At 36.6% G+C, this 20883-nt stretch overlaps 2 long non-coding RNA genes across 10 annotated transcripts in view; one reads left to right on the top strand and one right to left on the bottom strand.

Annotated features, from left to right (window-relative positions):
* The window catches only part of LOC115510373, a 36994-nt gene extending 17235 nt beyond the window's left edge, over positions 1–19759 (bottom strand). The window contains exons 1-5 of one of the 5 annotated variants that reach the window (XR_004344127.1): positions 19672–19748; positions 14566–14598; positions 6118–6242; positions 5085–5185; positions 4422–4550 (exon numbers count right to left, since the gene is read on the bottom strand). This is a non-coding gene — a long non-coding RNA (uncharacterized LOC115510373). Of the gene's footprint in view, positions 1–4372; positions 4551–5084; positions 5186–6117; positions 8608–14565; positions 14599–19671 lie in introns of those variants that run through there. The other 4 variants (XR_004344126.1, XR_004344129.1, XR_003967697.1 and 1 more) reach the window with 4 other exon arrangements.
* A 273-nt stretch (positions 19760–20032) lies between these two features.
* Positions 20033–20883, top strand: part of LOC115510363 — a 52673-nt gene continuing 51822 nt past the window's right edge. For all 5 annotated transcript variants that reach the window (XR_003967696.1, XR_003967694.1, XR_003967692.1 and 2 more), the window contains exon 1: positions 20033–20398. This is a non-coding gene — a long non-coding RNA (uncharacterized LOC115510363). The remainder of the gene's footprint in view (positions 20399–20883) is intronic.

Raw genomic sequence — 20883 nt, forward strand, 5'->3', positions numbered from 1 at the left:
GAAGTTACTATCCAAGTCCTTTGCCCATTTTTTGAGACTTGTTTTCTCATTGTTGAGTTTTGAGAGTTTGAGAGTTTCTTTCATTTAAAAAAAATGTTTTTAATGTTTTTATTTATTTTTGAGAGAGAGCAAGACAAAGTGTGAGCAGGGAAGAGGCAGAGAGAGAGGGAAACACAGAATCCAAAGCAGCCTCCAGGCTCTGAGCTGTCAGCACAGACCCTGATGCGGGGCTCAAACTCACAGACCGTGAGATCATGACCTGAGCCCCAGTCAGGCACTCAACCGACTGAGCCACCCAGGCACCCCTATCTTTATTTATTTTTTAAGTGATATCTATGCCCAACGTGGGGCTTGAACTCATGACCCCGAGATTAAGAGTCAAATACTCTACAACTGAACCAACCAGGAACCCTGAGAGTTTGTTACATTCTTGATACAAATTCTTTATTACATGCTTTGCAAATATTTCTCTCAGGCTGGGGCTTGTCTTCTTTAGCAGTATATTTTAAAGAATAGAAGTTTGTAAAAATTGACTAAGTCCAATCTCTCAATTTGTTCATTCATAGATTGTGACTTTTATTGTCACATCTAAAAAATCTTTGTCTAACTCAGAGTCACAAAAATTTTCTTACGCTTTCTTCCAGAAATTAAAATAAAATTTTTTTTTAAGTTTATTTAATTTTGAGAGACAGAGAGAGACAGAGCAAGCAGGGGAGGGGCAAAGAGAGAGGGAGACACAGAATCCAAAGCAGGCTCCAGGCCCTGAGTTGTCAGCACAGAGCCCGACGTGCGGCTCCAACTCATGAGCTGTGAGATCATGATCTGAGCCAAAGTTGGACGCTCAACGAACTGAGCCACCCAGACCCTCCTCTTCCAGAAATTTAACAGTAATTTTAAGCTTTATATTTAGGTCTGTGATCAATTTGGGGTAAATTTATACAAGGTTTGAGATGTAAATCAAAGTTCTTATTTTTATATATGGATATCCAGTTCTTCTAAGCACAATTTGTTAAAAACAAACTATTCTTTATTCATTGAATCACCTTTGCCCTTTGTCAAAAACCTGTTGTCCTTATATATGTGGGTCTATTTCTGGACTCTACATTCTGTTACATTAATCCATTTGTCTATTTTTACACTAATACCACTCTGTTTTGATTACTGTAGATATTTAATAAGTCTTAAAATCAGGTAGTGTCAGTCCTCCAACTTTGTTCTTGTTATCAAAGTTAACTGGGCTATTCTACATCTTTGCATTTCTATATGAATTTTAGAATCAGCTTGTAAGTTTCTTTCTTCCTTCCTTCCTTTCTTTCTTTCTTTCAACCTACTGGGATTTTGATTTGGATAGTGTTGAACCTACATATCAATTTAAGGAGAGCTGACATGTTAATGATATGAACCCACTGAGCCAGGAAAATCTGTCCAATTATTTAAGTTGTCTTTACTTTCTCTAACCATATTTGCAGTCTTTAGTGTATAGGTCCTTTGTGCCTTTTATCAGATTTATTCCTAAGTATTTCATATTTTTTATGCTATTGTAAAGGCTATATATTTTTTGTATTTCCATTTTCAGTTGTTTGTTGCTAGAATGTAGAAATACAAATTATTATACATTTATCTTGTATCCTGCAATTTTGCTACATTCACCTATTAGTTCTAGTAAGTTTTGTAGATTCCACCAAATGGAACAGACGGATGATGTCAGTTTTATTTCTTCCTTTCCAATACGAATATGTTTTTTTTCTTTTCTTGCCTGATTGCATGGCAGAACCTCCAATGTTGAATAAAAGTGGTAAGAACAGACATTACTCTGTTGTCCTGAAGTTACAGGAAAAGCATGCAGTCTTTCGCCGATAGGCATGAGATTATCTGTAGGTTTTCTATAAATGCACTTTATGTGGTTGAAGAAGTACCCTTGCATTCTAAGTTTGCTGAGTTTTTAAATTGGGAATGAATATTGGATTTTGTCAGATGTTTTTCTGCACCTATTGAGATGATCAGCTTTTCTTTTTTAGATTAATGTGGTGAGTTATAATGATTGATTTTTGAATGTTAAACCAATCTTATACTCTTGGAATAAATCCCACCCAATTAAAATATTATCCTTTTTATATATTGTTGGATTTAATAAAATTTTGTCTAGAATTTTTTACATCTGTGTTCATGAGGGAAATTGTCCAGAGTTTTCTTTTCTTGTAATGTTTTTGTGTGGCTTGGGTATCAGGGTAATGCTGGCCTCCAGAATAAGCCTGAAAACATTCCTTTCTCTTTACTTTTGTGAAAGAGCTTACGGCGATTGGTTGTTTTTTGTTGTTTTTTTTTTTTCTCTAAATATTGTAAGGATTCACTAGTAAAATCCTATGGACCAGAATTTTTCTTACAGGAATGTTTTAAACTAAAAGTTCAATTTTGGGGAAATAAATATATAACCATTCGGGTTATATATTTCTTCTTGAGTCAGCTTTGGTAGTTTATGTCTTTCAGGGAATTTGGCCATTTCATCTAAGTTGTTAAATTTTTTTTTTTTTTTTTTTTTTTTGCCTAAAGTTGTTCATAATATTCCTTTATTATCCTCTAAATATCTGTAGAATTTGTAATGATGTCACCTCTCTCATTTCTGACATTGGTATTCCTGATAAGTGTCTTCTCTTTTTTTTTCCCTAACCAGTCTAGCCAAAGGTTTATCAATTTTACTGATCTCAAACAACCAGGCTTTGATTCCTTAGATATTCTCAATTAATCTTTGTTTTCTATTTCATTAATTTCCACCTTCATCTTTATTATTTCATTTCTTTGGCTTCTCTGTGTTTGATTTGTTCTTTTCTAGTTTCTTACGGTGCAAGTTAGGTCATTGCTTTGAGATTTTTTTGTATTTTTTAATGTAAGCAGTTCATTGGTATAAATTAAGATACGTTGTATTTTTATTTTCATTCAGGTCAAAATACTTTCTAATTTCACCTTGGATTTCTTCTTTAATCAGTGGGTTACCCAGAAGCATGTGATTTACTTTCCAAATATTTGGGGATTTTCCAGTTAGCTTTCTGCTATTGATTTCTAATTTAATTCCATTGTGGTGAAAGGACATAGTTTGCATGACTTAAATCCTCTAAAATATATTGAGACATATTTTATGGACTAAAACAGAGACTGGCAAACTTTTTCTATAAAGGATCAGACAGTAAATAGTTTAAGCTTTATGGGTCACACACAGTCTCTTCTGTTACATATTTTTTCTTTTTTAAGAAACCTTTCAAAATGTGAAAACCATTCTTAGTTCATAGGCCATATAAAACCAAGCTAGATTTGGTCCCATAGTCATACTTTGCTAACCCCTAACCAAGAACATGGTCTCTTTGGGTAAATGCTTAATGTACTTTTTGAAGAGAACGTGTATTCTTCTGTTTGTGGAATGTTCTAGTGTTGAGTTTACTATGTCCTTGCTATGTTTCAACTTGTCCTAGCAACTATTTAAGAGGATTATTATTTAATAATAATAATTTAATTATTATGGAATTATTTAATTATTGAAGCAATTATTAAAATCTCTGGCTATAATTATAGATTTGTCTGTTTCTGCTTACAGTTCTATCAGTTTTTGCTTCACATATTTTGGACCTTTTATCATTTGGGGCATAAACATTTAGGATTATCACATCCTCCTAATTAACTGACTTCTTTATTGTTATGAAATGACTTTCTTTACCCCGGTTATACCCTTTGCTCTGAAATCTTACTTTGTTTTTACTATGTTAATACAGCTCCACCAGTTTCTTTTGACTAATGTGAGCATCAGCATGGTATATCTTTTACCATCCTTTCATTCTTAACATTTTTGTATCTCTATATATAAAGTGTGCTGGGTCTTTCTTGCTATCCAACCTGACAGTCTGTACTCTTTGATTGGGATTTTTAATTTTTTTTTTTTAACGTTTATTTATTTTTAAGACAGAGAGAGAGACAGAGCATGAGCAGGGGAGGGTCAGAGGGAGGGGAGACACAGAATCCGAAACAGGCTCGAGGCTCTGAGCTGTCAGCACAGAGCCCGCACAGAGCCCGACGCGGGGCTCGAAGTCACGGACTGCGAGATCATGACCTGAGCCGAAGTCGGCCGCTTAACCGACTGAGCCACCCAGGCGCCCCTGATTGGGATTTTTAGATCATTTACATTTAGTGTGATTACTGACATAATTAAATTTAAGCCTATCATCTTGCTATTTTCTTCTTTTTTTTTTTTAATGTTTTATTTTTTTATTTTGAGAGAGAAAGAGCATGAGCAAGGGAGGGAAAGAGAGAGAGGGAGAGAGAGAGAATTCCAAGCAGGCTACACACTGCCAACACAGAGCCCAACATGGTGCTGTATCCCACGAACCGTGAGATTATGACCTGAGCCAAGGTCAAGAGTCAGACACTCAACCAACCCAGGCACCCCCTCGTCTTGCTAACTTCTATTTGTTCCATTTGTTCTGTGTTCCATCTGTTCATTGCTCCTTTTCTCCTTTTTCTGCCTTCTTTTGGATTGAGTACTTTTTTTTTTTTTAAGTTTATTTCTGTTGAGAGAGAGAGAGAGAGAGAGAGAGAGAGAGAGAGAGAGAAGCAGGGAAGGGGAAGAGAAAGAAAGAGAGAGAGAATCCTGTCAGCACTAAGCATGACACAAGACTCGAACTCACAAACTGTGAGATCACGACCTGACCCGAAACCAAAAGTTGGACACTTAACCAACTGAGCCACCCAGGCGCCCCTGGATTGAGTACTTTTTTATGATTCCATTTTTTGTCCTTTTGGCTTATTAGCCATAACTGTTTTGTTATTATTCTACTGGTTGCTTTAGGGTTTATAGTCTACATATTTAATTTATTACAATTTACTTTCAAGTAAATTTATACCACTTCACATATAATAAAGGAACCTTATAATATCATATTTCTATTTTTCTCTTCCTGGTCTTTATGCTATTATTGACATATATTTACTAATGCATATTATAAATCCCATAATACATTGCTATTGTTTTTGTTTAAATCGTTATGTTAAAAGAGAATTAAATGGGAAAAAAAAACTTACATATTTGGCCATGTAGTTACCTTTTCCAGTGCTCATCATTCCTCTGTGTAGATCTGTATTTCCATCCGGTATCATTTCCTTTCTGTCTGAATGACTTTCTTTAACATTCTTGAAGTGTAGTCTGTTGGATATGATATTAAATTTTCATTCTGTGAATTTTCAGTCTTTCCAACACTCTCAGGTTCAAAGTGAGTAATCACCTATTAATCTACTCCCTACCATACACTACTATAAATAGCCTGGGCTAAACTATAAAAGAGAAAACTGAAAAGGAGGAGCATATTGTACAACCATAAATAACCTAGAACCTTGCCTCTAAAAGTCCAGTTTAGGACAAAGGAAACTTATGGTATGCCAGGGTGTTAAAAGCCACTGAATAAACATGGGGCATCTTCTTAGATATCAATTTTATATTCCAAGATTTTAAAAAAATTTATAAGCATATTTACACTAAACATAGGGCTTCTATGGTATGTAATGCAACCTTTATATTAAATTTAAGACAAGAAACTGAAGAAAATTCTAGTTTGGGATCAAGCATTCTAAGGCAATTACTCACTTTTCTCTACTATTAACCACACTTTTATGAAAAAGTTTGAGAAGCTGTGAACTTGATTATTCACGATTTATTAAAACCTCTCCTAAAATTGGATGCTGTCAACAAATATGTAGGTTATTCATAGAGGTTTTTATTTAATTTGAATATGCATTTCTGAATTGACCACTATATCCTGTTATTCAGCTCATGAATCATTTCTTATTGTGCTCATGAAAAGTAAACTTAATTCCAAGTTTTTAAAATACCCATCATTGGGGCGCCTGGGTGGTTCGGTCAGTTAAGTGTCCGACTCTTGATTTCAGCTTAGGTCATGATCTCATGGGTTATGGGATCAAGCCTCATGTCGGGCTCTACTCTGACAGGGCAGAGCCTGCTTGGGATTCTTTCTCTTCCTCTCTCTCTGCCCCTCCCCCCCCACACATGCACTCTCTCAAAACAAATAAATAAGCTAAAAAAAAAACCCATCATTATTCCTGTGAAGGACTTTTACTTACCAGTTCTTACTTTTATGGGTATCAGCATGCCTACACGTCATTCAGTACCTGCAACACTGTCCAATTTTCTGAATCCAATCCAGAATTGAATAAGAATACACATAACAAGTCTGTTAGAAATAGGCCTAAAACAAAGAAAAATAAGCTGGCTATGAAGACCCTGCCAGAAAATCCACTTCTAAGACTGCATCCTAAGGAAATAAAGCAAAAATTTAACTGTTAGATTGTCCCTTTTAAAAATAGAGAAAAAAACACATATAATATCCCCAAATAAGATACTACTTAAATTATGGTATATCCTTATTTTATGTGGAATACTTAGCCATTAAAGGATATTATAGCTGAATATTTATTGCCAGGATAAACAACAAACAGGTATGAAAATTTAATAAAAGGGGCTAACAGTGGTTATTTCTGGGTTTGGATTATTAATTTTTTTTCTACATCTTGCTCATCTTGTTGTATATTCTTTAGTATCAACTGCTTGTAATAAGAAAAACCCAAAGTTTCCAAAAATACTAATTCAACATGAGTATTTGTTCAAAATGATGAGGTCATCATTTGTTTATCCATTAATCAACAAATATTTGCAATATTATGTAAGACATAGTCCTTGCCCTCATGACTCTTAATTTGTGAGAGAGAAAAAGGCTATAATGAACAATCTTGGAAACCTTTTATTCCTCTGTTTCATTCCCATTACTTTATTGCCCAGTCACTCTCTCTTATTTATAGTGGACTTTGGCACTTGGCTTTCAGTATCTGTCTCCCCTGCATTTCCTGCCATGATGTGCCAGTTCAGTGTCCATATGGACAACCTATCCAACAACAACCTTGAATTCTGACTCCACCAGCTTACAACCATTTCATTCAGTGATCCATACCCAGAGCCACACCTTCAACCTTCTGATCATCAAGAAATTGTTCCACAACCTTAGACTCCAATATTCTTGATCTGTGACCACACCACCTATCATTCCAATTTTTTCACTCCCTTCCTCTCTAAACACTTGCTTTCTTACCTTATTTTAACTTCTGTTCCTCAACCATTCCCTTTTCTTTTTTTCAGACCACTGTCTCCAGCATAGCTTCATTTCTTTTCCTATCTAGCTTAGTTTCCCAGATACATCAGTCTCTCCTGCTAATAACCTTGCCCCTGGCTAATTCCCTCTCCCATTCCTTAGGACATATATTTTATGCCACTTTATTTCAACTCCAACTTGCTACTTCCCCTATGCCCTTATCTTTTATGTCTCCTTTACCAGAAAAAAAAAAAATCAAAACTATAAGCTACATACCTCCTAACCTTCTTGCTCCACATTTATAAGTTATACATTTAATTATCTTCACCTCCTTCCTTCTAATCTCAGAGGAAGTATCCTTTTCTTCCAGGTCAACTCCTTTAATGCGCACCTGATCCCACATTCCCTAATCTCCTATAGATCTTTCTTTACCTTTATTCCTCCTTCTTTCTAATCTCTTCTGTCTGCTGACTCTCCCCACATTTTATAAATATTAAACTCTCTTCACTGTAAAATCTCCTCCTCAATTCTATAAACTACTCCCTACAATGATCCTTTATTTCTGTTTTCAAGAAGAAATGAAGAGCCTTGAAATAGTATAAATCTGCTATAATTTTTCTCAATTTAAAATAATTTTCAACCCAACACAGAATTCTGCCACCATCAATGAATGTATTGAAAGCACACTAGCAAACGTTACTAATGACAAAATTGCCAAATCCCATGATCTGTTTCAATTTACTTGACCTGTCTTTATATTCTGATAATCCTAACTCCTTTTTTCCTGAATCCTCTCTCCCATTGGCTTCTAGAACATTGAGCTCCGTTGGTGTCCCCTTCCATCCTTCTGCTAGTTATTCTTAATATATTTTTTTTGCTGCCTTCTCTTACTCTGCCCACTTAATAATGTTAGTTCTCATTTCCTCTCACTATATTCAGTCTCTATGAGGAATGGCATCCAGTTCCCCCCAAATTTCAACATCCACTTCTGAGTGGTCACTTCTTAGTGACTCCACTTCTAGCCCCAGCCTTTCTCCTAAGCTTCAAATGCACGTGCTGAGCTCCCTACTGAACTTCTCTATATGGATATCCCAGTGACAGTCTTCCATATTAAATATGTCTTCACTGAACGTCTTATCTCCTTCCCCTTTCCCAGTTTTCTATTCCACGCCCTTATACACACATACACATAAAGCAAAATCCCCAGCCTTCCTCCATTTGCCTCTATGCTGGTTAATTATACCACTGTTGTACTCTACAACCAAGTGAGGAACCAGGCAGTCATTATAGATTCCTCCTCATCTCTATCCCATTACTTCCCTAAGTCCAAAATTTCATTATCTCCCCCCATGACTGTAAAACCACACAAAACTACTTTCATTTACTTAAATAATTAGAACACATTTTACATTTCCCCTAGTATTTAAATTATGAAATTACAGGGGCACCTGGATGGCTCAGTCAGTTAAGCATCTGACTTTGGCTCAGGTCATGATCTCACTCTTGGTGATTTTGAGCCCCGCATTGGGCTGTGTGCTGACAGCTCAGAGCCTGGAGCCTGCTTCAAATTCTGCGTCTCCCACTCTCTCTGCCCACCCCCCCCCCATACTCTGTCTCTCTCTCAAAAAATAAAATAAATTATGAAATTACAACTATGTTACCTTATTAGCAAACTAAGAAGGCTTATACAGAAACATAAATAGCCTCCACTATTCCAAGATCAGAAACCTTGTTTATACTCCTATACCTAAGTGTTTATCACACAGCAGTTATTGCTTTACTATCTGTTCACTTTTGAATAAGGTAAACATGGCATACTTAAAGATAACCATAATAATTATTAAGCTGCATATTAAACCGTTGGATAAATAATAGGATTCATATTAATTTTAAATAACAAAATACAATTTTATACCTTGTTAGTTCATCAGAAATTCTTTAAAACATGTACCACACACATAGCTATATACATAAACCAAATCAGGAATTAGATAAACTAACAAACTGAGTTTTCTCTATAAACTGAGCTTCCTTTTATTCCTATCCTGTCACTGACACCATCACCCTATCTATGCTCCCAAAATGATGAAAGCAAAGGCATCCTTGTAGCTACTCTTGGAGTAAGAATAGTATACCCTAGGTGGATCAGAGGGGTCCCACTGCCTCCCCAAATCTTTTCTGCTTTGCTTTCTGATGCCTGAGAGATGGAACCATCTATTCCACAAAAAAACTGCAATTTTCCTGAAGGAGAGAAACGAAGTATAGTATTTAATAATGCTAAATGACTGTACTTCAAAAATACCAAGACACAAAAAAACAAATGTAGAGCCTTCCTTTGTCAACTGGGAAAGGAGGGAGGAAAGTAGTATATTGTTAAGGGGTCTTCACAAGCAATGCCTTCCAAATCATTCCTGATTTTTTTAATATTCTTTAATGCACATGTATTTTGTAGTGGGGGGGGGAATTTTTCAAAAGAGAGTCCACAGGTCTAGTTTCAAGGGCAAATAAAAGTTATTCACAAAGTATTTTTATATCAAGTGATTTAGAAGAAGCTTTGAACTTTATAATTAACAACTGTATGTACTAACATTTTCTACGTCTAAAGGATTAAACTTTAGGAACTTTCAGTTTTATATTCCTTTCCTTTTAAAGGAAATAGGAGTATAAAGATAGATGGGAGGATCATTAGATGTAGTCACATGCTACAAGAATTTCTTGTCAGGAAAAAGTTTTGTATCTGCCATAGTATAGTATGAGTAGTTTTGCAGTTTATTAAAAATATTGCAGTTAAGTCACATGAGCTTTGAGTTGTTCTGCCAATGGCATAAACATCTAATGGTTTAAAAAAAAAAACCTATGTTTATAAAATACATCCTCTAAAAAGGAAAAAAATTAGTACGCATGATACTTCAAACCTCTTATGTTTCTTTAAGAGTTTCTTTAAAATTAGGTGTATGCTCTATATATCCCATCCTGAGTTCACAGGGCCAAAAGTTAACAGTATAGGGTCATCAAGTAAATTAAATGTTAACAGCAAAAATTAAAGGACTTAAATTAAAAACATAGGGTCTAATCCTATGATGAAGAAAAGTGAGGAAAAAGTGTTCCCACAAGAGCTGTAAACTGTTCACCTATTTAAAATAAATTACTTCTTCAGAGCTGCCTTAAAAAGTTAATTTGTTTTAAACACATAAGCATTTCTTTGCCAAAAAAGAATGCTGTATTTTTTCTCCTCATTTCCCTATAGATTTGTACTACATGAAAGAAATAATGTTTTACATATTAAGAATAGAAATGTAGCATGAGGGTCAATTGTCACAGAGAACTCATCACACGTTCTCAGTCATATCTCCAAGAGACCAGAGAGGGTCTCAATTTTACTTCTGTGTACTAAAAATAAGAAATGAATGCTAATAAATTCCTGGCTCCCTGTCCTCCTCAACTTCTAGGCCAAGGCTCACCCCAAGTCAATAAAGTCTCTGAGAAGGTCATGAGTTATAATTTTTTAAAGTTTTTACTCAATGTAAAGTTTATTTTATTAAAACCCTTCAATTTTCTTTTGATAAAGGATCAATAGATCCATCTCTATTATTTACAAGTCCTTTTTATTATCTTATATTGTTCCCCAAATATCAACATTTTAATAGCTAGGACAAAAACTTAACTAATGCTTAGTATATTTCAGACCATATATGGTATAGGATTTACTGTTCTAGGTGTGTCACTTTTTGAGAGGGGCTCTGTTAAACTGCAGCATAACCATTTACTTTTTTTTAAGTTTATTTAGTTTTTTTTTTTTAGTAATCTCTACACCCAACATGTAGAACTCATGCCCTGACTCTGAGGTCAAGAGTCACATGCTCTTCCGACTGAGCCAGCCGGGAGCCCTATTAGTGGTCATATTTAAAGAGTTATCACACGTAGGTGGTTATGAATTTATACTCAGTAGCTGCAGGGGGCACTCTGACAATGGGTAGCAGCTTTTACAAAGAGGTATGCTTTAACTGATATGATTCTATGACTCTATTATTTTAAAAACAATATTCTAAAACTCTGTATTTAATGTTTCATCTAAAGACAGCAGGTTCACACAATTTTAAAAGGTAGGCAACTGAAATAAGTGGATTTATCCTTTTTCCAGGTATCCTTATTGGTAAAGGGGGTGGGAGAGTTCATACTTCTTCAGTAAATATTAATCATTATTAATTGTAAATGAATTTTAGTTCAGTCACATACTCTGTGCCCAAGAATATGGAAGCAAAACAATTCTTCATATGGGGGGAAAAAGCCTTTATACCTCCACAACCTTAAATCAGAGTTGAAAATATGTATGAATCTGTTCTACTTCCATAATACTCACTCATAATATGATTTTTTAATTGAAATAGATATTTGCCTAATTTTCTTAAATATTACAAGAACTTAAAATACATAGATCATTCCTAAGCTATAATACTATATGCTTGACTTAATAAATCATTCTACATTTAATTTATATCTTCCTGGGGTTAAAACTATGACTTACTGGTAAAAACTGTCACCTCAAGCAAGTTAGGATTACCATCCCAGGCACTGAAGTTAATTATCAGAGCCCCCCCAAAAGGGGTGATCTTACAGACATGACTCCCAGATTCAAATTACATATAATTTAAATCTTCCATCTGCCACTAAGATTGTAGCTAACTTTCATCACTAGTTTGTTTTGCATCTTCGGATACCTTAAGATCATTTAGTTGGATTCTCCATAGCTCTCAAGTTTTATGACTATGATCACAACACTAAACTCATGGTAACAAATGGGATCTAATTCTTTATGAACAAGAGAAGCAAATGTTTTTAAAAAGCAGATTTATAAGAATTGTGTGACCCATCCATCCATCAGCACCCTCCAGTCTCTTAACAACATCCTCTATTATTGATTTTTTTTTAAATGTTTATTTTTGAGAGAGAGAGAGTGCTTGCAAGTGGGGTAAGGGCAGAGAGAGAGGGGGAGACAGGATGTGAAGCAGGCCCCAGGCTCTGAGCTGTCAGCGCAGAGCCTAATGCAGGGCTCGAACCCACGAACTATGAGATCATTACCGAGCCATGAGATCATGATCTGAGCCCAAGTAGACACTTAACCAACTGAGCCACCCAGGCACACCTCAACTGTTGATTTTAAAAAGTAATTCCATAACAATGAGATAGATAGTGAAAACTTACAAACTTCTTCTTTACTTTCACTTCCAAGTTTTGCTTTTACAAATACTTTTTGTTGTTGTTTTTCTTCTGTTAACTGTATTTGTTAACTGTTCAATTTTTCTTTTCTTTTTTTAATGTTTATTTATTTATTTTTGAGAGAGAGAGTGAGTGAGTGAGCAGGGTAGGAGCAGAGAGACGGGGAGAGAGAGAATCCTAAGCATTCTCTTGGAATGAGAAGAGATCGTACTCTCAGCCAAAATCAAGAGTTAAGAGTTGGCTGCTTAACCAACTGAGTTACCCAGGCGCCCCTCTATCTTTCTTAGAGACTTATCTCTTTATACATTGAGGATATTAACCCATTATCTGCTTTATAGGTTAAAAATATTTTTCAGTTTGTCATGTCTTTAATATTTATAGTGAATTTTTTCCTGTGTATTTTTTGTGTAGCTACCAAACAATGATCTCCAAGATTCTGTGTTGAACCTTTTTATCATTCTGCATATCTCAGTGACCTCATCCAATCCCATAGTTTAAACTACCATCTACAATTGATCAACTAGTAAATCTATAGACAACATGCAAACCAAAGTTTTCCCCTAAATTCCAGACTTCTAAATAAAATCCAATCCTAATATGTAGTTATCTATAAAGTGAGGATGGGGAGGATGTACTTAGCCACAGACATCTCAAAATCAATACTTCATATATCAAAATCCATCAAACCTAGTTTCCTTATCTCAGGAAATGGCACCCACAGCTACTCAGCTGCCCACACCAGAAACCTAGGAGTCCTGTGACATACCTCCTTCTTGCTCTTCTCCATATATAAAGCCTCCTAAACCTCCTCTTTAGTCTTATCTTCCAACTTCTTCTATCTTTACTTACTCCGCTCTAGCCATATGGGCATTGAATGTACCAGTCCTTCCTGCTCAGGATATTACCATATGTTCTTCCTTTGCTTAGAATGTTCTTCCTTTTTGTCCTAGCTAATTCCTAAGCCTTGGCTTAACTGTCCGACCTTAGGAAAGCCTTGCTTAAACCTCCAGTGTTAGGTAGGTCTCCATGGTGTATGCTTTCATTGCATCTGTATTTTTCTGTTACAGTACTTATCACAGTTGTAATTTGTATGACTATTAACTTACACATTGTTTCTCTCACTAGACCACACCACAAGAACTGTGACTATTTTGTCACCCCACTTATATGCTCAGTACCTTGCACAACACATGACACAGAAGAGGTGCTAAAAATAGTTACCTAGAAATACCTACATATTAATACTGAATAAATAAATCCAATCCCTTTCGAACTTCATTTCACTCCCATTTCTACTTCTTTCGTTCAAGTACTATTTACTGCTTGCCTGGATACCACAATAGCCTCTGGAGGATCTGACCACTGCTCTCACATTTTCTTTTTCTTGCTTTCTTTTTTTAAAAAATTTTTAAGTTTACTTATTTATTTTGAGAGAGAAAGCCCGAGTGGGGGAGAGAAGAGAGAGAATCCCAAGCAGGCTCCCACGCTATGAGAGCCGGGATGCGGGGCTCGAACCCACCAACCATGAGATCATGACCTGAGATGAAATTAAGAGTCACACTTAACCAAGTGAGCCACCCAGGCACCCCTGCTCTCACATTTTCTAATCTGTTCTCCAGTATCCTTGTTAAAGTGAGTTTCTAAAATATAAATCTGATCATTTTACTCACAGGTTTAAGATTTTTCAATTGCATCAATATAAAGGTGACACACAAGGCCCTTCATGGTTTAACCTCTATCCACTTGATCAGGCTGAACTTTTCAACTCCTCCAAAGCCACGTAGCAGCAAATCACACAAACTACCCGAATTTCCTTGAACATGCAGGTTCTTTATGACTTCTGTTTCATTACACTCCAATGATTATGTTTAAAATGTTTTCTGTGGCAGATTTCTACACTTTCTTTCACACTGGAATAACCCTAGTCCTGTAAGGCTCCACAAAGGAATCCCTCAAGATATATAGCTCTACTTCTGGAAAGCTTTCCTGAGCCACTTATTCCTAACCTGGTTTAGGCATACTCTTACTCTATTTTTATCAAATTGTCATTTTTAGAGAATTTATCTATCTTCCATTAGACTTTCAGTTCCTTCCTTGGCAAGAACTACATATTTTTCATCTCTGTATATCCAATTCTGGTATGGACTTCGGTAAATGTCTGATTAAATCTGTGTGCCAAAACATATCAAACCCATCAAAACATACCTACCTGTGGGAACTGGTATTCCTACTTCTGGGAAATCTTCCAATAAATAAGCAAACAAATAAGAAAGTCAATTAGAAAAGGTATATGCATAAAAATGTTCACTTTAGAATTTTTTATAATAGCAAAATATTAAAAATAACCTAAATGTCCAGCAATAGAATGGTAGAATCTGCTAATGACATGTAGTAGAGCAATTTAGAATGAAGATTGTAAAATGGATATAGTAATTCACAGATGCTTACAACATGTTAAGTGGAAAAAGACAAAAAAAACTATTTCACAGCATGACCTTTTAAAATAGCTATTGACTCAAAGGGAACGTGAAAATTGTATGAGTAGTTTGTGTGGATTGTGATTTCATTGCCTTTATTCAGAACTTTATAAATGTTGCTATGATAGCTTCTCAATTATAATTACAATGAAAAAAACTTAAAATTAAACCCATATCATTAACCCATGTGTATATATCAGTGTATGCACATTTATATATACACATAGTTTTATGTGTACATATATATATATATATATATTTGTGTGTGTGTGTACACGTATATTTTTTCCTAGTTCTGTCTTACGAAAGATCCAAGAAGCAGACACTTCATTAGCATAAGCATACCTAGCCTTGGTCTCTAATACCATTCTGCACTAACAGGAAACAGGGCTCCTTAGAGAAAAGGCTAATTCCAGGGCTGGAGCAGAGTTAAAGACAAGATAAACATGGAAGATCTTATTATATCAGAAAGTAAGGAAGTGCTCAAAAAAAAAAAAAATGATGTAGGCATATCACAAAGACATAGTACCCAACCTAAAGGTGCTCCCACTAGCTTAATCTGGGACAATTTAAACACCAAAATAATTAAATACAGACTCAAATATTTAGAAGTGAAAGATCATGATGTAACTTACCTTCAAGTGATTCAGAAAAAAAGTATACAAAATATACACATATAAATAAATATAGGTAAAACTCAAGAAAACAAAGCAAATACAGAATGGAAAAATAGGAACTCCTAAGTTAATGCAGATAATAAATAGACAAATAGAGTTGAAAGGGCTCTTTGTTCACAGAATGCTATGGGCTGACTGGTAGATGTGGAGAGAGCATTAGATTTGTTGACTCATTTTGCAACCATTATGGTAAAATTGTATCAACAACAGTTGATTCTAAATTTAAATGGGAATTTTGGTGATGAGCAGGATGCATCTTCAAATATTTCCCCACAATTTGCTTTTTAATTGCCAGGAAGAAAAAAAACAAAACCCAGAGTAACTATAGAATGGAAAATTCAGGCCACATATGGATCAGGTGATCAAAACTAATTATTATCAATGAGGGAAAGATGGATATCATGTGCTTCTAAAAGTGATCACCTGTGCAGCAGTCCAGTTGAGAATATATATATAACCCCAATTTAATCATGAGGGAACATCAGACAAAAACAAAATAAGGAATGTTTTATTTAAAAGAGGGGTGGAGTGAGAAGCTATATTCTTTAAAAATGTCAAGGTCAGGGGTGCCTGGGTGGCTTAGTAGGTTGAGCATCCAACTTCGGCTCAGGTCATGATCTCAACATTTGCAGTTCATGAGTTCCAGCCCGGCATCAGGCTCTGTGCTGACAGCTCGGAGCCTGGAGCTTGCTTCTGGTTCTGTGTCTCTTGCCCTCTCTACCCCTCCCCCACTTGCTCTGTTTCTCTCTCTCAAAAATAAATAAACATTAAAAAAAAATTTTTTTTTAATGTCAAGGTAATAAAAGATAAAGGCTGGAAATGTTCCAAAGTAAAGGAAGCTAAAGAGTCATGACAACTAAATGTAGTACCTGACACCAGTCTGGCTCCTATACTAGAGGGGGAAAAGCTACAAGGATCAACCTACAAAATTGGAATATGGAGGTAGATTGAAGTATTAGTTCAATGTAAGACTATCAAGTATTCATGGGTTACAGGTCAGAATGTATGTAAATTAACCTAAAATGGTTCAGAAAAAAATTGTATATAAATATACATGTATGAGGTGAGAGAGATTTTGCACAAGAGCTAGCAGATGATAAGGATGTTCTATAAATTATTTTTTTTGAACTTTTTGTAAATTTAAAATTATTTCTAAGTAAAAAGATTTTTTAAAAATTGAGTCCACCTTAGAGAAACAAGACCAACAGGAAAATAAATGTTACTTTAAGACCCATCTAAGCAAATTGTTTTTAAAACATTCTCCAGTGTGTACTAAATTTTCAAGTTATTGTTCAAAATGTTTTCAAGTCTTCATTGTTTTGTAAAAGATGAAAAGACCTATAGCTTTCACAGTTTTATCTAAATAAGTTAATATGTTGAAGCCAACATTCCATCAGTTGTAGCTTTCTTATTACAAACAGCAGGAGGGAAAGAAAGCATTGAAATTACAAAACCTCTGTTCTCCACATTACCCACATTTACCATTCGTTTGCTGGTGATTGCATTCCAGTTTCCAAGTAAAACCTCAGATTTTAAATTATGACTTCAGTTCTACTGTTATGACAAGTAAAGAGTATGCAGAGACTCAAATGAGGTCTGTGGAAAGGAGTGGGGTAGGGCTGATTAACTCTTCATCATATTGAAGATGAAAAAAAGCTGAAAACTTGTACCCTAATTGAGTACCTAAATAACTTCCTTATTTTCATAAAGTACATCACTATGTGGAGTTTTAAAGTTTGGAGAAAGTATTCTTATTAGTTTTTACCTCTGAATTTGATGATTTGATGTAAAAACACTTTCTTTTTTTTTTTTTTCCTTTAAAATTCAACTCAATTATTTGCACCCCCTTGTGGTCAAACATAAAATTCGTCGTTTTCAAAACATCTTCCAATTGGGCTTTTTGTTCAGGCATAGGAACCATGTTACTAGATTTTGTTTTCCTCCTGTTTTGGTGAATTGAGATTATGAAGGGTTTTTGGTTTATGAAATAGTATTTTAAACAAAACAGGACTTAAATCTTCTAAAAGTGACCTCTATATAAACTTCAGTCTGGGCAAAATGGAGATAATTGCACCAACCTCAAGGGTTACTGTGAGGATTCAAGGGGAAAGTGCATATACTTGCTTAGCTGACACACAGTAGGTGCTCAGTAAATGTTATTTGCCAACATCATCACTTTAGAATTCTCTTGACAGACTATATCGTAAAGGGGGTTAGATAAAAAATTTACCAGTTCATGCAGTTCAAGTACAATTGTTCCTTAAAGATACCACTTATCCAGACTTACGTCTGGCTGGTTCTCGCCACAGATATAGTATATTTTTAAAGAACAAAGAATATATACTTATCTCTGGATGACAGAAATTTAGGTAGTTTTTACTTTATATTTTACTTTATATTTTAGACTGGCCTCATTTTGCTCTTCCCCCCTCCTTAATTTTAATAATTAGAAAAAGCAATAAAACTATTCCACTTCCATATGATACTCTTAATGATACACTGACATCCTTATTCATCTGGCAGAGACTGTTACTCATATTTGGCAAAAATAATTTGTCAGGCTACTTTATCATTTTAAGGAGCTTTTGATCACAAATGTTTAACTCCTATTGGCACTAGCTTAGCTTTTTAAGACATAAGAACCTATTTTAAAAGATTAGTGTTAATGACTGACAACAATAGCTAACATTTACTAATATACCAACCGCTGTTAAAATGCACTTACTATATTACCACATTTACATCCATACAACCCAATGAGATAATAGCATTACACCTTTTACAGAAGATAAAATTGAGAAAAAGTAACTTATAAAGCTAATAAGTAGCAAGGCTGAGATCCAAATCCAGGCAGTTTAGTTCCAGAGTCCACCCACTTAACCAGTGCACAGAAGCACCAGAGATGTAAAACAAACATACTACTTTGCAACATTACTTCTTGATCTCAAATTATTAAAATCCATTTCTTTTCTAATTGTACCTCAATAATGCAAATCATGCTAGCCTTCTCCCATTTCCCTACTTCTTAGTACTTCAGGCACTTTCAATATCCATCATCTTCTTTAACCCTCGCAATGATATATGTATGTTTTTGTATACTCCTACAGTTACTTACGGTTTATCACAAGTTGTTTTGCAACAGAAACTGGAAAAAAAAAAAGTAGCAATACCCCAGCTTTTAGACTGTTGGATTCTTTAGAAAGCTTATTATCACTTGGGATCAGGAAAAAATTAACCAGACAAAAATAATCTTAAAATGTAACAATATAGGACCAATGGCAGTTGTTTTGTTTTCATTTTCATCTTAACTAGCTTGGTGGCGGGTAGGATAACTCTCCCAAGCATATGAATGCTTAAAAGAGGTTTCTAAGGAAGGTGTTAAAATATTGACAACTTTATCATCAATTATTGCTATCTTAGCGTCCAGTTTGGGGACGTGGGCACAGATTTGTCTACGTTTTGTGCCTCTTTCTACTTACTAGTTCTAAGATTTAGGGGCAAATTTCTTAATCTGAGCCTCGAGTGCCCTCATGTATAAAATGACAATAATACCTATATAACAGTACTGTTTTTAGGGGCAAACACGATCAATCCGTAAAGCGTTTATTTAGCTCCGTGCCAAGCCAGAGTACAAAGTACAGTACCACAGTGTACGTGGTATCTAGCTATTATTACTTTATTAACGTGCCGCACAATGGAAACCCGTCTTCGATAGTTTCAGTTCCTTTACCACCCTTTAAAAAAAAAATCACCCTAAGTGATACCCAAAGACTACCCATTCACCTCCCCAAAACAGAGCAGAATGTTTAGGAACATGTGAGACGGTGAGAAACTGGACTCGATGAAAGCGCCTTCGAAACAGCCTAGAATCGAGAAGGGCTACAACACACTTAAGTAATCCTTCACTCCAGAGCACACGCACACCACACACACACACACACACACACACACACACACAAAGTTGTTGAGGAGGGGAAACCACGCCTCCTGTGTGTGCTCAGGTTGGATCGCACAGCAAGAAACAGAGTGCCCCAAGTTCCAGAATCTGACAGATGCGGACTCATCCACGTGCTTGCAACCTGTGCCTCCTTGGGCAAATTACTTAAATTCTCTGAGCCTTGCTTTCCTGGTCTGCAAACCGATAATAATAATAGTACCTACCTCATAAAGTTGTTCTGAGGCTTAAGTGCAATAGCTCCTGCAAAGCGTTGACATACAGCAAGTGCTCTACACACAGGCGGGGCTGTTTTAAGTACACGTGTATCCATACACAGGGTCTCAGAGACACAGTCCGTTGTTAGTTTAGACACTGGCAATAAAACGTTTTTCTTTTCGTCTAGGCTGCACCCTTATTTGTTTTCCTCGAACAGTAAAATAATGCCGATCGACTGACAAGTCATCTATGGACCCTCGGGCCCACAGTCCCCACAGTTCCTCCACGTCCGCGGCTGAGCAAAGAAGCTGCACGCACGCGCAAAAAAGGAGGTCGGAGGAGAGACTGAGGAAGCAAAGTGCGAGCGGCGAACAGCGACGATTCTGCGCATGTACAAGGCGCGGAGGTTGGGGTAGGAGTTTGCGCATGAGCAGAAGTGTGGGGAAAGCTAGAGAAGGGTTAGGAGGCGGTATTGACAGCTGTGGAGGCAGCCCGCGTTCCCGGCATGCCCCGGGGCGGCGGGGTTGGCTCTAACGAATTTGAATGAGGAGCCTCAGCGCTTTCGGCGCCATTTTCGAGTGATGCCTGATCTCATCAATCTAGCGGGAGAGACGGGATAACCTGTCCGAGATTATAGCGCCGCTAGGACTCCGCCGAAAAATCACTTAAAAAATTGCCAAAAATTACTTCGTGCAAAGGGCAGCCCGCGGAGCTTCACCAGGGTTGGCGCAGACGGTAAGAACCTGAAGAAGTAACAGCGGGACCTGGGAGGTGGCAGTGGGGGACCGTCAGGCGATGGGGGGGGGGTGCAGCGAGTGGGCACTGGGTCCGCCCTCATTTTAATTGCTAAAAATGAGAGGAGATGGGGTTGGGGGTAATTGAGTGTCTGCGAGTGGGCGGCGGCGGGCGGAATGTGGCGGGAGCGCGGAGAGACGGGGGTGTGGGGGGAGGGGAGTTGCAGTTTGAGCGGGACTCTGACGGGCTGCGGCGGAGCAGCCGCCGCCCAGCAGATCTGTCAGCGGGACCCCCCGCCCGGGGCCGGGCTCGGGGCGCGGCGGGGCTCCGCAGGCCGGGGCTTCTTGACAGGAGAGGGGCGAGCGTCCCCTCCCCCATTTGCCAAACCGAGCGGTCTTTAATCGCAGTTTTCCCGGCCCGCTGACGGCCGTCTTCTCGTGACATGAAATTTAAGATCTACGGAAAATTAAGGACCGAGAGTCTAG

Source organism: Lynx canadensis, chromosome A1 (genome assembly GCF_007474595.2).
Source record: "Lynx canadensis isolate LIC74 chromosome A1, mLynCan4.pri.v2, whole genome shotgun sequence".
Classification (NCBI taxonomy): Eukaryota; Metazoa; Chordata; class Mammalia; order Carnivora; family Felidae; genus Lynx; species Lynx canadensis.